The sequence below is a fragment of the Rhea americana genome, unplaced genomic scaffold, assembly GCF_003343005.1.
Source record: "Rhea americana isolate MKP2758 unplaced genomic scaffold, rheAme1 scaffold_331, whole genome shotgun sequence".
Lineage (NCBI taxonomy): Eukaryota > Metazoa > Chordata > Aves > Rheiformes > Rheidae > Rhea > Rhea americana.
In genome coordinates, this window is record NW_028186459.1 from 124,062 (window position 1) to 137,158 (window position 13,097).

At 44.4% G+C, this 13,097-nt stretch overlaps 1 long non-coding RNA gene across 1 annotated transcript; it reads right to left on the minus strand.

Annotated features, from left to right (window-relative positions):
• Positions 1 to 12,182: 12,182 nt before the first annotated feature.
• Positions 12,183 to 12,992, minus strand: LOC146592399 (uncharacterized). Its single transcript, XR_014896596.1, has 2 exons — positions 12,812 to 12,992; positions 12,183 to 12,681 (listed from the first exon to the last, which is right to left on the minus strand). It is a non-coding gene; the product is annotated as an uncharacterized LOC146592399 (long non-coding RNA).
• Positions 12,993 to 13,097: the final 105 nt, after the last annotated feature.

Genomic DNA, 13,097 nt, shown 5'->3' on the forward strand with positions numbered 1-13,097 from the left:
GAACTTCCCAGCCTTGAAAATGTCCAGTTTGGGCTTAGGCCAGCTTTAATAAGACCTCAGATTCAGTAATGTGTTAGACTGATCAGACAGATCTGTATCTGACTTGGGTCACTTTGTTGTACTGAATTAGCTACCTTCCGCCCCAGTGTGAGCACAGACCAAACTTCTCACAGCTCTTTGCTTCTCTAGTTCTGGCATCTAACCTGCTGCCTTGTACAGGCTTCTGGGATCTCCTGGAAATGAGACTCCCAGAAAAGACAAGTTCTACCTAATGATAGCTTCTGAGTATTGGGCAGATCTGATGTTGTCTGGGAACACAGACGCACGAAGATGGCTGCTTATCATTTCGTCAGCAGGGGAAAGTTGTTTGCAGGGACCGCTTTAACATGTTTACTCATAGAGCTGGCTCATTTCACAAATCTATGATCAGAACCTATAGTGTAGCAAGTGCCCTGTGGGGATGGGGGAAAGAAAAGACCCATTTGAGTTCCATCTGTTGGAGTTTATAACTGTTCTCCTTATAATTGCCAACAGACAATGTGAATTGCAATTAGCTAATTGCTTGCTAACTTTCTGTTCTAATAATAGTCTTGTTCCAGAGTTATACAAGCTTGGAGGCTGCTGCTGTTCCCTTGCAACTGGCAATAATAAATAATACCGTATTTTCTCAGCATTGCCCTTTCTTCCAAGTTTCATCCCCAGGCAAATTGCTCCAGCATGTACTAATCCCTGACAGGATGGCAGAGGCATCAACAACCTTATTTGTAGTTCATTGCACTGGGAGTGTTCAGCACTTGCATGATGATGTGGCACCAGGAAGCTCAGCTCTGTGCTCCCTTTGTCCCTTCCATGGGGCAAACGCTACCACTCCGGGAGGTGCCTTTCCGCCCTGCCACAGCAGGGCTCGGCAGCAGGACTAACTGCTTCACGTCCCTGGAAATCCAGCCTTCTTGTCAATATGTGTTTGGTTTGAGTAGTTTTTTCCCTTTCCCTTTACAGGATCAGATGTGGCCCTGGCCCTYGTAGTGACATGTTTTATTACCAGTAGCTCCAATAATGTCAGCACAGATCTAAACTGGAGCTTTAGAGAACACACGCTCCCCAGCAACAGAACAAGCTGTGCAATATACTGTCATTGCTCCRTGCTGCAGCGATAAGGAGGGGCTTGGATATCTGCAGGATTGCTAGCTGGGATAGAAGTCAGGTTGGGTGCAGAGCCCAAGTGCTCCCAAGGCACCAATCCTTCAGGGTGGGGGGACACAGGGAACTCTCTTCCAAGAGGGTGAACTTTCTTGCACTCCTCTCCACGCTTGCTAATCTTCAGTTTGTTACTGTTGTGCAGATGCGGCTAACTGAGAAGCAGAGCCACGGTCTGATTCAGTGCAATCAAGGCAAGCCAATGAAATGAGCAATAGCATTCCCTGGCGCTCGAGAAACTACTGAACACAAACCTGCCAGCAAACTGACGTCTCCAAAGCATTACAGACTAATCTTATTAAACTCGACCAAAAAGCCTTTTAGAGTTGGGGGAGTCGTGTCTAGCAAAAGCTGGTCTGGATTATTCCCCCAGTGCGCCTGTTTTTTTTCCAAATCATTGACTCCTTATTGCTGCAAGCAGCATTGCCTCCTACCCTGCACCTTCAGGGCAGGGAGATCCGGGCTCTCCTCGCTGCAGCCCTTTACCGCAGTGTGCTGGGAATGAGAAATGTCTGACCAAACCCAAGCACTGGCAAGGGGACCCAGTCCACCTAAAGGCATGCCTACAACGGACATGACTCATACAAATGGCAGCAATGAATCGTTTTCAGGTTCCTTGTTTACAGAACTATTTTGTCTCTGTCGTAGATGCCCTCCAAGCCTCTCTGCTCCTGACACATCACCACAGGCTCCTCTGGGCTTCCAAATTACTTCAGATTCTTTTCCCTTTGTGCACAAATGTCTGGACTTTTCCATTCCTTACTTCTCTCCCCCCTGATTCTGACATCTGACTCATGGATAATATTTATTAAGCTTAAAAGTGCTCCTTGGGCAAGCAACAAGAACGTGTTCTCCACTCTATAGCGTCATCTGCCTCTTTTCCACTTGCACAACCTGCTCGAACTCTCTTTCCCATGGCTTTGGTAAAGAAGTATCAAAAGTATAGCAAGACAGGGAGCTATTCTAATCGGAGCCATACCAGGTGAACTCTCCTTTGTTTTGCATAATGACACAGAGGGAAAGCTCTGTGTAAAGCACTGGCCTGGACAACTCAGGACACTGCCTTCAGTATTTTTTCCCCTTTCTCACTCTTGACACTAGTCAAGTATTTCTAGACTTTTTTCCAGGTTCTTACTCCTCTGTGCACCACCATTCGGGCAGATACACCGCCAGGTGTGACCTTCATGTCACACATTTGTTAGAAACAGACTCAAATCAAGTATGGCGAGGAACAAAAACAATAATGAATTCAGGTTAAGCCTAGCTGATCCCTTTCCGTGTCGTGAAATCCACACTAACAGCACCTCTGACTTGTATTTTAGCACAAGGGGAATTACGTGTAGGTTGTGATTTCTTTATGTCCTGTGTCCACTGAGAAATGCCCAGGGAAGTGTCTCRTTTTTCAAGGTTTCTTGAGTTTCAAGATCTCTTGAGCATGAAACACACCACAGAAGAGCCAACTACCTCTTGCACAGAATACTTACAGATGGCAAATTAAGTCTGGTCTTTGAACGACGAAGATAACCTACTGCTGCAGCAGACAGGGGGCAAAGTCAGACCAACTGATCTAATGATCACTTTTAGTTTAAACTGTGTAAATCAATGAATCCCTTACAATTCTGGATTAGTCAGTCCCTGGTTTTCTATTCTTCTTTCACCATCAGCCCTGTTCAAATCTCTTAGTTGTTTCAGAAATGAATGACGGTATTTGCTTTCTCAGACATCCAACGCAATAAAAATTGCAGGATTTATTCCAGAATCAGGATTCCTGTTCTACCAAAATGAAATCACTCTTTCATTTCCAAAATAGGGTGCAGTGTTCTCTGCCAGCGAAAACAAGAAATAAAACTGATCATTGCTCTCCTCTCTCCCACTGCCTCGGGTGTATAATGCAGAATCGGTTTCTTTTCAGTCAAACCAAGAAGCAGGGCACAGCAAACCGGCAGGATTCCGTTGATGGAGCAGCTTTGCTGACTTCTGCTTTGGCTTCTTTTTCGAATGTTTTCTTCTTAGCACTGGTTGATGGATTTCAGACTGAGGGAGCAGAGAGCAATGAAATGGATAACACTGTGACAGATTTCATGCAGGGCCAAGGAATGGAAGTGATGCGCAGCAGCTGGCGGGGAGGCGCCTGGCGCGGCGGGCAGCCCACCTTGGTGCGCACAGCCCTCCACGCTGCCGCCGAGCGCCTCTTCCATGCGGCACCCAAGCGCTGTCCTCACTGTGCTCTGGGTAAAGCAAACCCACAGCTGCTTTGGTCAGTGCTTTCCAGCACCGACTGCTGTTTTGCCATGCACATCAGAAGCTGGAGGTGACACAGTGCCCATCCCCTGTCGTTTCATGCCTCGACACAAAGGTTGCACCAGCCAGCTGTCCTGGTGTTATGTCGAGAGGGCAGGTGGCAGGTCCATGGCATCTTCAGAAATCTTACCTTTCAAGGCCAGGAAAGAGGGATCGCACAGGAAAATCATCAGGCCCTAGCTGCTGTGCAGCAGTGTGTTCTTGGAGCCAATGACACTTCCCAGAGAGCAGGACTATCCTTGAAGCACAGTGACAGAGCAGGTCACACAGTAGAGTCAAGAAGGAATGAGGTTGTTATCAGACTACCCTGAGGTCTGAAAGACAGCATCCTTCACACCACACCAGGTATGTCACAGGGATTACTCCCAGCGGTTACTGCCAAGGCAGTCTTTAAAACAGGGCCATAATGTTTGATCAGCTTGAATTCATCTCCTGATCTCAGGAGAAAAGAGGAAAAGCCCTACTACGCTTAGCACAAAGCTGAAGCTAGTCTCTGGCTGATAAGTGGCGATGGACTACATACAAATATGCTCTAAAGCTGACTGCACCAAATGTTTCTTCTCCACCTAACACAGTTGTTTGGGATTCAGTTAGGAACAAAACAGCATCTTATAGTTTTTAATAAAGCTCTTGGCGAACAGTTCAAACACTGAGGGCAGTGGGGGGCAGGAGAAGGAGCAGTATTTATGGGAGCAGGAAGAGATTGTTCACTTTCTTATGATTGGAAAAGATTAATAGTCTGCAAAGGCTCTTGGATTCATTCCTCACATAGCACAACGGTTAGGAGACTTACCGACTGGATATTCTTCATTTTCCCTTCCCCAGGTGGCCTAGAKACTGTCTGGACTGTGTAAAAAAAGAACAAGGAGCCATCCTGTATTAGCTCACACCAAGGAGGAAGGCTGTGGCACTGCACGGGGAAGAAGGAATGCTACATCTTACAAAGATTCTTTGCTGTGAATTTAACATCTATTTAATGTTTGTGCAAATTCTGCTTGTGAAAAGGCAATGGAGAGATGTGGGGCTGACAGGAGGCATAGAACTCCAAAGCAGATTTGTCTTAAAGGCATTTACCCATTTCAAAACTCCAGATTGCTGATGACACAAAATTGTTTCATTATAAGGATCTGAAATTACAGAAACTCCCTCTTTCTTACCATCAGCATTCTGACATAAATACATTATATTCCAAGGTGAATCCCAAAGAAAGAGCAAATGGAAGGAAAAAGACAGAAATTTCACAAGCCCCACTAAACAACTGAAAGCTTTCCAATATCCAAAAAAAAAACAACACAAACCTTGCTACACACACATTACAATGGAAAAGAGATGAAAAATCGTTGGATACGCATGCAGAACTGCAGGGCATGACTTCAAGACAAGGTAGAGGCTGGGCTGAAGAGACAGTCTCCAGGATTATAAACCAACTTAGTCTTTACTTCCCACCTCACAGATATCACTATCCACATGGACCTTGAGGTGAAAGACGGCCCCTTTCCCCAACAGACCCATACCAAATGCAGCCTTTATGTACAAATCACAAAGCTGTACCCAACTTGACATAGTTGGCAACAAAGACAGGATGCACGGGCCATCCAGAGCTTGCGAACAAAAGCCACTGATCTGATCTTACCCACCTATCTGAGGTAGACGTCACCTCACCAAAACCAAAACTATTCTGGAAAGGAGATGAGAGGTTAGGATGGGAAACTTGCTTTCCTTTGCTGGTTCCCTGTTGTCTGAGAAACATCCAACAGATCACCTAATTTCTCCTCACTTCTGTATCCAGGAAATTACAAACCAGTGCCCCTGTTGCTTGGCTGGGCGCAGCTACAATACTGAGGGCTTTCAAAACTTTATTAAAAGCTACCAAGCATAGCAAGCCATGGAAGAGAAAGGTTTTATACTACTTATGATGTCTGTTGTGCTCAACCTCATCTCCAATTTGGGTGCTGAAGGCTGTAGYAGAGCTAAAACATTGTGTTTTGAGGTGGCAATAGCTTTTCAGAAGGCCATGACCAGCCTTGCTATTCAAATAACACTAGGAAATACAATTTTTGCTCTGACTGAGAATGAATGAGGAACTTGAACAGAACTGCTAATCACAAAAGTTCCTGGACATCTGGAAAGGATTAGTCAGGAAGGTGCTTAAGACAAGGAGTTCAGGCAAGTTCAAGAGACACCTACTGTAGATTTGTTTCCACAGAAGGAGGGAGGAGGAGTGAAAGGGTTGAGGGGAAAAGCAGGAAGAGAGGATTGAAATAAAACCTCCACAGGACTGGCAGAAGAAGTAAGTGAGATGAGAACAGGCTGCATTCTGCTGAGGTGRTGAGCTGCAGAATAGTCATAGAGGRTCTGCTGGAATAGAAAGRGCTGGATGTAGCAATATGGGATAAACCATAGTGGCAAAAAGCTGGCCAAAGAACTATTGTGCCCTTCTTTGCAAGGCCAGACAATGGACCCTGTGCTGAGTACTTCTGCGATGCAGAAGAGCAAATCCCTGCTTCTCACCCAGATGTGTTCCCATTCAACTCACATCTATAGGATTAGCAGATTTTGCTCCCCTTGGAGCTCACCAACAACTCAACAAGGCAAGTGCTGTGATAAAGTCAAGAGTGCTAGAAAAACATTAAAGCAGAGGCAGCCGAAAGCTAGGAATGAGAGCTACACATTCAATTAATGTAGATGGGAGAATGTTTGTTTTATTTCTGAGTGGATAAGCACTCAGGCAGCCTCTGGGGCCCTGCAAAATCACAAAAGACTTCTGCTTCAGGCCAAGATGAAAGTCTCAGAGAATAAGCATGAAAACCACAGGGGCTTGTGAAACCCATGCTTGGTTTATTAAATGACTCACACAGTTTTTTTATCATGTATTTCTGCCTCCAACTAAACTTTAAACTTAAATTCAGGTGCCAATTTCTTYAGCCTTTTATTAAATTAGGACCCTTGTAGTAAGTTCAGCTCTGAAATCTGTTTGAAACCTAGAGCTTATACTGGAGCAAAACTTCTGTGTTTCTTTCAAAGTCTGGAGTTCTGAATCTGGCATTACAAGTCCATATATTTTGGTTCCAGTACGTCACTRGGAAAAGATCTTGGGAACCTGGTAAATACAAAGACATTCAGACACTAAATGTGACTACTGGCTAGAGAGTCTGGAAGTTATAATACATGAGAGTTTTTCACTATCAATAACGGTGGCAAGTTGGCCAGACTCAGGAGAAGACAGCCAGACAACACAACCATACCAACTGTAGAATGGAAGAATAGGATGATGTAAATGTGTCAAAAATAAAATTACCCATTGCGACTCCTTATTTCCAAAGCACAACTGTGCAGAGACATCACTCCATTAGAYGCTGGCTTTCACCCTACATGAAAAAAAACTAGCCAGATAAAACTCAAATGGTTTCTATAAATGTTTGTAGGTATTTAAATTTAGTAACTGATTTTAGTTTGTTCTTTCTCTATAAATGAAGAATAACCATTTTCAAATTAAGTTAGCAGGAGGTAAAGCTGAGAATCAGAGCATGGGCTTTGTGTTTCCTGAAAATTTTACTCTAACAAGGTAGCTCCAGCTGCTAACTTTGTTTATTGCATTCCTAAAAAACAGATCTCCATGTAAGAATATTTTAAAAGCTTTGTTCCAAAAATAAAAGCAAACAGAATTATTTTTTAYAGTTAGATAAATTTTATCAGTTAGCCTCAGAGCTAGTGCTGYCCTTGATTCTGCTGTTCCCCGCCCACCTCATGCAGGTATCATACAAGCTGGAATCAGCCACCTCTGGTCCTCACATACAGTTTTCTCCAAGCAGCCAGAGTGTATCCCATTGCTTGACAGATGAATGCTTATTTTTTTCACTCATCTCCCTCCTCTGTCTCAGTACCAAGAGAGACACAGAAACCCTTTACTGATGACAGCAGACAGGCATGGCTTGCTAGTAGTGGACMATGTCATAGCTCGAATTTGGAATACTCAGACACAGAAACAAACAAGGAGTGAGATAAATGGCTCCTCTGAAAGAGTGAAGAAGTATGCCTGTGASCTCTCTGCAAGCCCTGAAAGAGGACTTGTCTGCATGCTAACATACCTCTGCTCTATGTCAGCGCAAGCACACATCACCGACACTACAGGCACAGACTAGATGCAAGGGCTGCATGGGCCCAGCAATGGTTCTGTGCTCCCGGGACTGCTCTGGAGTGAGCCAGTGGCCTTCAGGGTGAGAGACAGCTTAGTATGAGAGAAGCAGCGTCCAGTTCGCTCTGCCCTGGCTTCTCAGTGACATAAGCTAGGACAGCACCACAAAGTGCTGTCTCCACTGTCTAACTGCAGGTACCTAATTTACCAGTGCAGACTCCCAAATATTCAAAGAGGAGGTGTGGCCTTCTCACTTGCATGCTCTTGAGTTAGATGCTTGAAGAATGAATACCCACTCTGGTGTAACTAAGTGATGTCCTCGTGGTGGGAACCTTTGAATCTGCAGAGATTCTCCAGAGACTGCTGGCTGAAGAGAATCTCACACATACAAGAAACGACATTCTTGTTAACAGCTGGGGATCTTGGCAGCCTTCCTGAGCTGTAATGTACAGATCTCGAAATTGAACAAAATCCACAGTTGCATCCAATTAAAGCACTCTGACAAGGAGCTTCATTTGTGCCCTTCCAGAACACTGCAAACAAATGCAATCGGTGACATGTCCTATCAGCCATAAACAGTACAAAGTAATTAGGCATACCAAAAATTCAGTGAGCACCCCCTTCACCCCATTTTAGTAAGAGTTCAGAATCAGTTCATGGCTACCTATAATCCAGAAAGCTCTCTCAGCACTTTTAGAAGACCTATTGTTAACCTAAAAGGCAGAAATCAGAGTCAAACTTCCAGTAGAAGCAGAAAGACCACCATTGAACTGTTCTGAAGAGCCTCCAAAATTCCAACCTGCCATTAAAAATCTCAGAAAGACCTGAAATGTACTTTTAGAAAACTGTTCTCTTTTGTACATACCTAAATGTAGGGATAAGGCAAATGGCAAACAAGAAGCAGGAGTACATATTCAAATGATATCATTTTAGAGGACCATTCAGGACACCTACACTCTTATTTCTGTCACAGAAACAACCACCTCAGGCAGACATGAAAATGTCACTCGAAATCAATCTAGAGCAATTCATTATTCTGAGCTGTAAGATAGTTTCCAACAGTGAAGGACAATTACTAGCACACTGTTCACAGGCTCCTGGTACTCAGCTGTCTCAGAAGCTTGGTGCTGAATTCAACCTGCCCTCTGATGCTGTTGGTTCTTTATGCAGCTGTACTAAAGACATGCCGCTAGAGGAGAGGGGTGTTGAAGGGCTCTATCGTCTGTGCATCACTAAATACTATTCTGCCTCCATGAACACCACGATTTATTGTTCACTGATGATAGGATGATACCTCAAGGCCTGRCCAAGAGTGACACCCCAAAACTTAYCCTACAACCATCTGTCTTTATCCACTTCATGCCATGTATAATCAATACAAGACCATGCAGCTGTTCTTTATTAGCCTTGCTGTCCTCCCTCATCCCTCATCCCTCAAAAACCAGAATGGTGCTGGCCACTTGTTGCCAAATGACATTTTAAGAAACCAGCAATAAGCACTGTTAAGGGGGGCAGGGGAAACACGCATGTTTGCCATTAGCTGCCCCGCTTTCTCTCTGCAGCTCTCTGGCTCCTGAGTGTCTGTTTTGTTGCACTAGATCTTTGTTGCAGTAGATCTGCAGTATATAGATATCAAGACCTATCAGAACAGGGCAAGTCAAAGTCATTCCTTCCTATACTTTGGAGAGAGGCTGTACACTGAAGGAAAATTAGGTCCAAAGTAAGTAAATGGACCTCAGGAAAAAGGCTGGCTTTAAATTCTGCCATCATACAGGAGAGAGGGTTTTTGTATTCCCTACGTTCATTTAAGCGTAGCAACATAGGATTTAGCCAAAGGCCCAAATAAGGCAAAGGGACTAAATTCAGAATATGTCATTGCTCTTCAGGAATGACAGTAACAAATGCATACTATGGTATGCACATCTCTAATGGAATTTCAGACCTGTTCCTCAGACCACTTTACAGATTTTGGTACCATTCCTCTTAACAGTGTCTAATTTGTTGTCTGGCAATTTGGCACAGGCTTGTAGTGAGAAGAGATGACTGTGGCCTGTCCTTCTGTTATTTAAAAACATAAGGTGTTTATGGGTGGCAGTCACAAGCTCAGAGAACCTTTAGACAGCAAACCAAAGATGGACCTTAAGTGTTTAAGTGTAGTGATGAATCCAGTAACGGTATGCATTAGCCACACACACTGCCTCCAGCTGTACATGGTGTTAAGGCAACAWGTAGCACCCCTGCTCCTGTCTGCTCCTGGCGCAGATGTGCAGAACAGAGGCAAGGAGAAAAACGCAGCAGCACATACTAAAAGAATGTCAACAGACATACAAAAACTGAAGTAAGTTTCCTCCTCCCCACCAGAATGCTTCTCATAAAGCAGCAAATCACATAGCTTGGCAGCACGTTCCTGACAGGCAATATATCTGCATGTCTGCCCCAGATTCAAAATTGTATCAGAATTAGGGACAGCCAGGCAAGTGAAAGACACTGGTATTATCCTTGTTTTCTACTGTATCATAGTATTTAACTTCCATTTGTCAGGTGGATTGACAGACTCTGCAGACAGTTGCAATCAGCTGTCACACTGACAGCTAAAAGGTAATTACATAATCTCTTGCAATCTCTGTCATCCCATAGCATACACTTGTCCTTCCCTTAAAATTAGAAGTCAGCAACACCCCTGGGAGGATACACAAGTTGAACAGCAGACAACAGCTAATAAATTTTACCCAGTGAATGTCACTGACTGGTACCTCAATAGAGCCAAATTGATTTTGAATGTAAATAATCCAACAAAAGTGTAAATTGAATTCCTAAAAYTGAGAGGTGTGTGTGCCTTGGGGCAAAGCCCTGGAAAAGGAAACTAGATGAAAATACTCGCAGTGCTGTGGACAGAAAAATAAATGCCTTACGTTGAGCTGAATCTGTGATGCAACACACTGCATCAGAAGCACTCTATCAGAATGAGTCAGTGACATCAGGTCACAGGCGAGAAAGAGCCACGCTAGAGGGACAGGAAACACTTTGCATGCGAAGTATCTGCATTGAGACTGCTGTACAAACATTTGCTAAAGAAACTGTATTCTTGGCAGATCTGCCAAACCAGCATCTTCGCTACATCATCTGCTTTATCTTAAACTGAAGTAGGAAGAGGACTTCCTTTCTCACTTCCCTTTGAAGGAAATGGCCAAACGTAAAGCTCCAGAACAGTCATACTGTGATGCACACAGTTACATTGTACACGTGCACAAGCTTCATAGCGGACACACAGAACAGGAGCCACTTGTCTAGTCACGAGAGTCCCGCTCTCACAGCAGGCTGGAGGACACGATCAGCACCAGCGAGCACTCCAAGGTACTGAGGTGGTGTGGAAAGCACAAGTACAAATAGGAACTACTTACAGCTGCAGAGCACTGCCACCAACCAGCTGAAAATCTCCACCAGCCTCTGTGCCCAGCAACAGCCTAGAACACCTGTCCTCTGCAAGTACCAAGCAGAAGCTGTCTCACTTCCCTTCTGCTTAATGCCTTTCTTCTGGCAAAGGCCRATTCCATCAGCTTGTCACCTTGAAGCCATACAAAAGCCAAGAGGATGACATCACTTTATTTTGTAATTAAAACTGCATAGGAAGGACCGTTCCACAAAGACCTGTCAGCTGATAGGGARCATTACTAACACCAGCCCTGCACAGCTAGCAGTGCTCAAGGGCTCCCCTGAACGTGTCTCTCTGCAGGTAGAGCAGTGCCCTCAGGTGGTCAAATTCATTCTCCGTGCTTAAGACTTTTTGTATCATACTTACAGTATCAGACAGATGCTATCAGAAAGATGCAAAATGAAGTAATTACTGTGAATTTCACCACACTGTCTCAGTGCTCGAAGACAGGACATTTACAGGACACTTGCTTATAAGATGCGTGTGACATAAAAAGGGAATCTGAAACACTGACATCTCCCATAGCACTCGCCCCTGTACAGGGMGAGATACAAGAGAAAGCTGTAAAAAGAGGTGCAGTAACTGTTTCTCATTTTCTGACTGCACAACCCRCTTTCCTCGATAATAGGTTAAAAAATGAATGACACCTGGAAACAATGACTTAAAAGAAATGCTGTACTGCCCCCCCGAGGAAGGTTAAAACCTTACATTCATCTCTTTACGTAAGGATGTTTGATAAATCGTCATTTATTTTGACAGGGGTAGTGAACCTAACTTCTGACCAACTACAAACAGTTTATGTCCTTCCATCTTTATATGAAGRAATTAGATCTTTAAGTTCATCTAGGATTGCCATGAAAACATCAYGCTACAGCTCTGAAGGCAGCATAGTAACAAAATTTCCCTTACTAATGCTAYGAAGCACACTCTTCTCACTCGAAAACTGCCCTTGCCAGAATTCAGGTATCTGTGCTTTATCTGTATACCTCCATGAACACATTTTCAAACCAAATTAGCTTTCCTCTTCACCACACAGATGAGGGAGGGAAGTTATAGGGCTCTGTGGAAGATGCGATGAAAGAAAACACACTGCTCACAGGCATAAGGCACAAAAAGTTTTTAAGATCTGAATTAGCATCTTTTATTTATTGGCAAGGACTGTACTTAAAGATCTCTTCAATATGATATCAAAGTGCAGGCCATTATGTTACAATTATTTATTTATTTATTTATTTATTTATTTGCAGGACACTTCTGAACATGACATTTATTTGCAACTTAATGAATCTCAACATTTCTTTCAGTATGCAAAATATCCAATGTACACAAGAGAAAGGCCAGTTTCTATAGCTGCAGATGACAACTCACTACCTGCTGTCTTCTCTGGACAGCCCAAGCATTTCCTAGGCCAAGTATCCAGCTTACTCAGCTTCCAAAAGGCATAAGGAAGGATTATCCAGCTCTTCTTCCTCTTCATGAATAYGTCTGAAGAGTCACGTGCTAGACACTTACAGAAGCTGATCAGCATCACTGTATCCTGTTCTCCCTCAGGAGCCTGGTTAGTAACACAACTCTCACTGATTGTCGAGAAAGAGAGAAATCTTAAGAAGTGCATCTGGAAAAAAAAAAGTTTAGTGCATTTTATTTGTACTCTATATCCACAAAAAATTAACTTATCTCTAAAAGCCATAAAAAAACCTGACATTATCTTGGCAGATCAAGTAAAACAATGCCACTCCATGTACCAGCCAGGTCACACACAGGATCTCAGCGCAGGCGCGGGAGGCGTGGGCAGGGAGAGCCAGCGCTCGTGCAGTGGGGCCTGCAGCTACCTTGGACCGCGTCCGGCTTGTGGCGCTCCAGGATCCTCTCCCAGGACTGCGGCAGGGCCTCCATGTCCTCCAGGCGGTCGCAGCTGATGCGCAGGAGCAGCAGCTTGCTCTCCAGGTACCTTGGGGCTCGATAAGGGCCGACACGGAGGGGGCACCCGCGCCGGGGGGAGGGGGGAAGGAGACCCCACAGCCGGGGGGG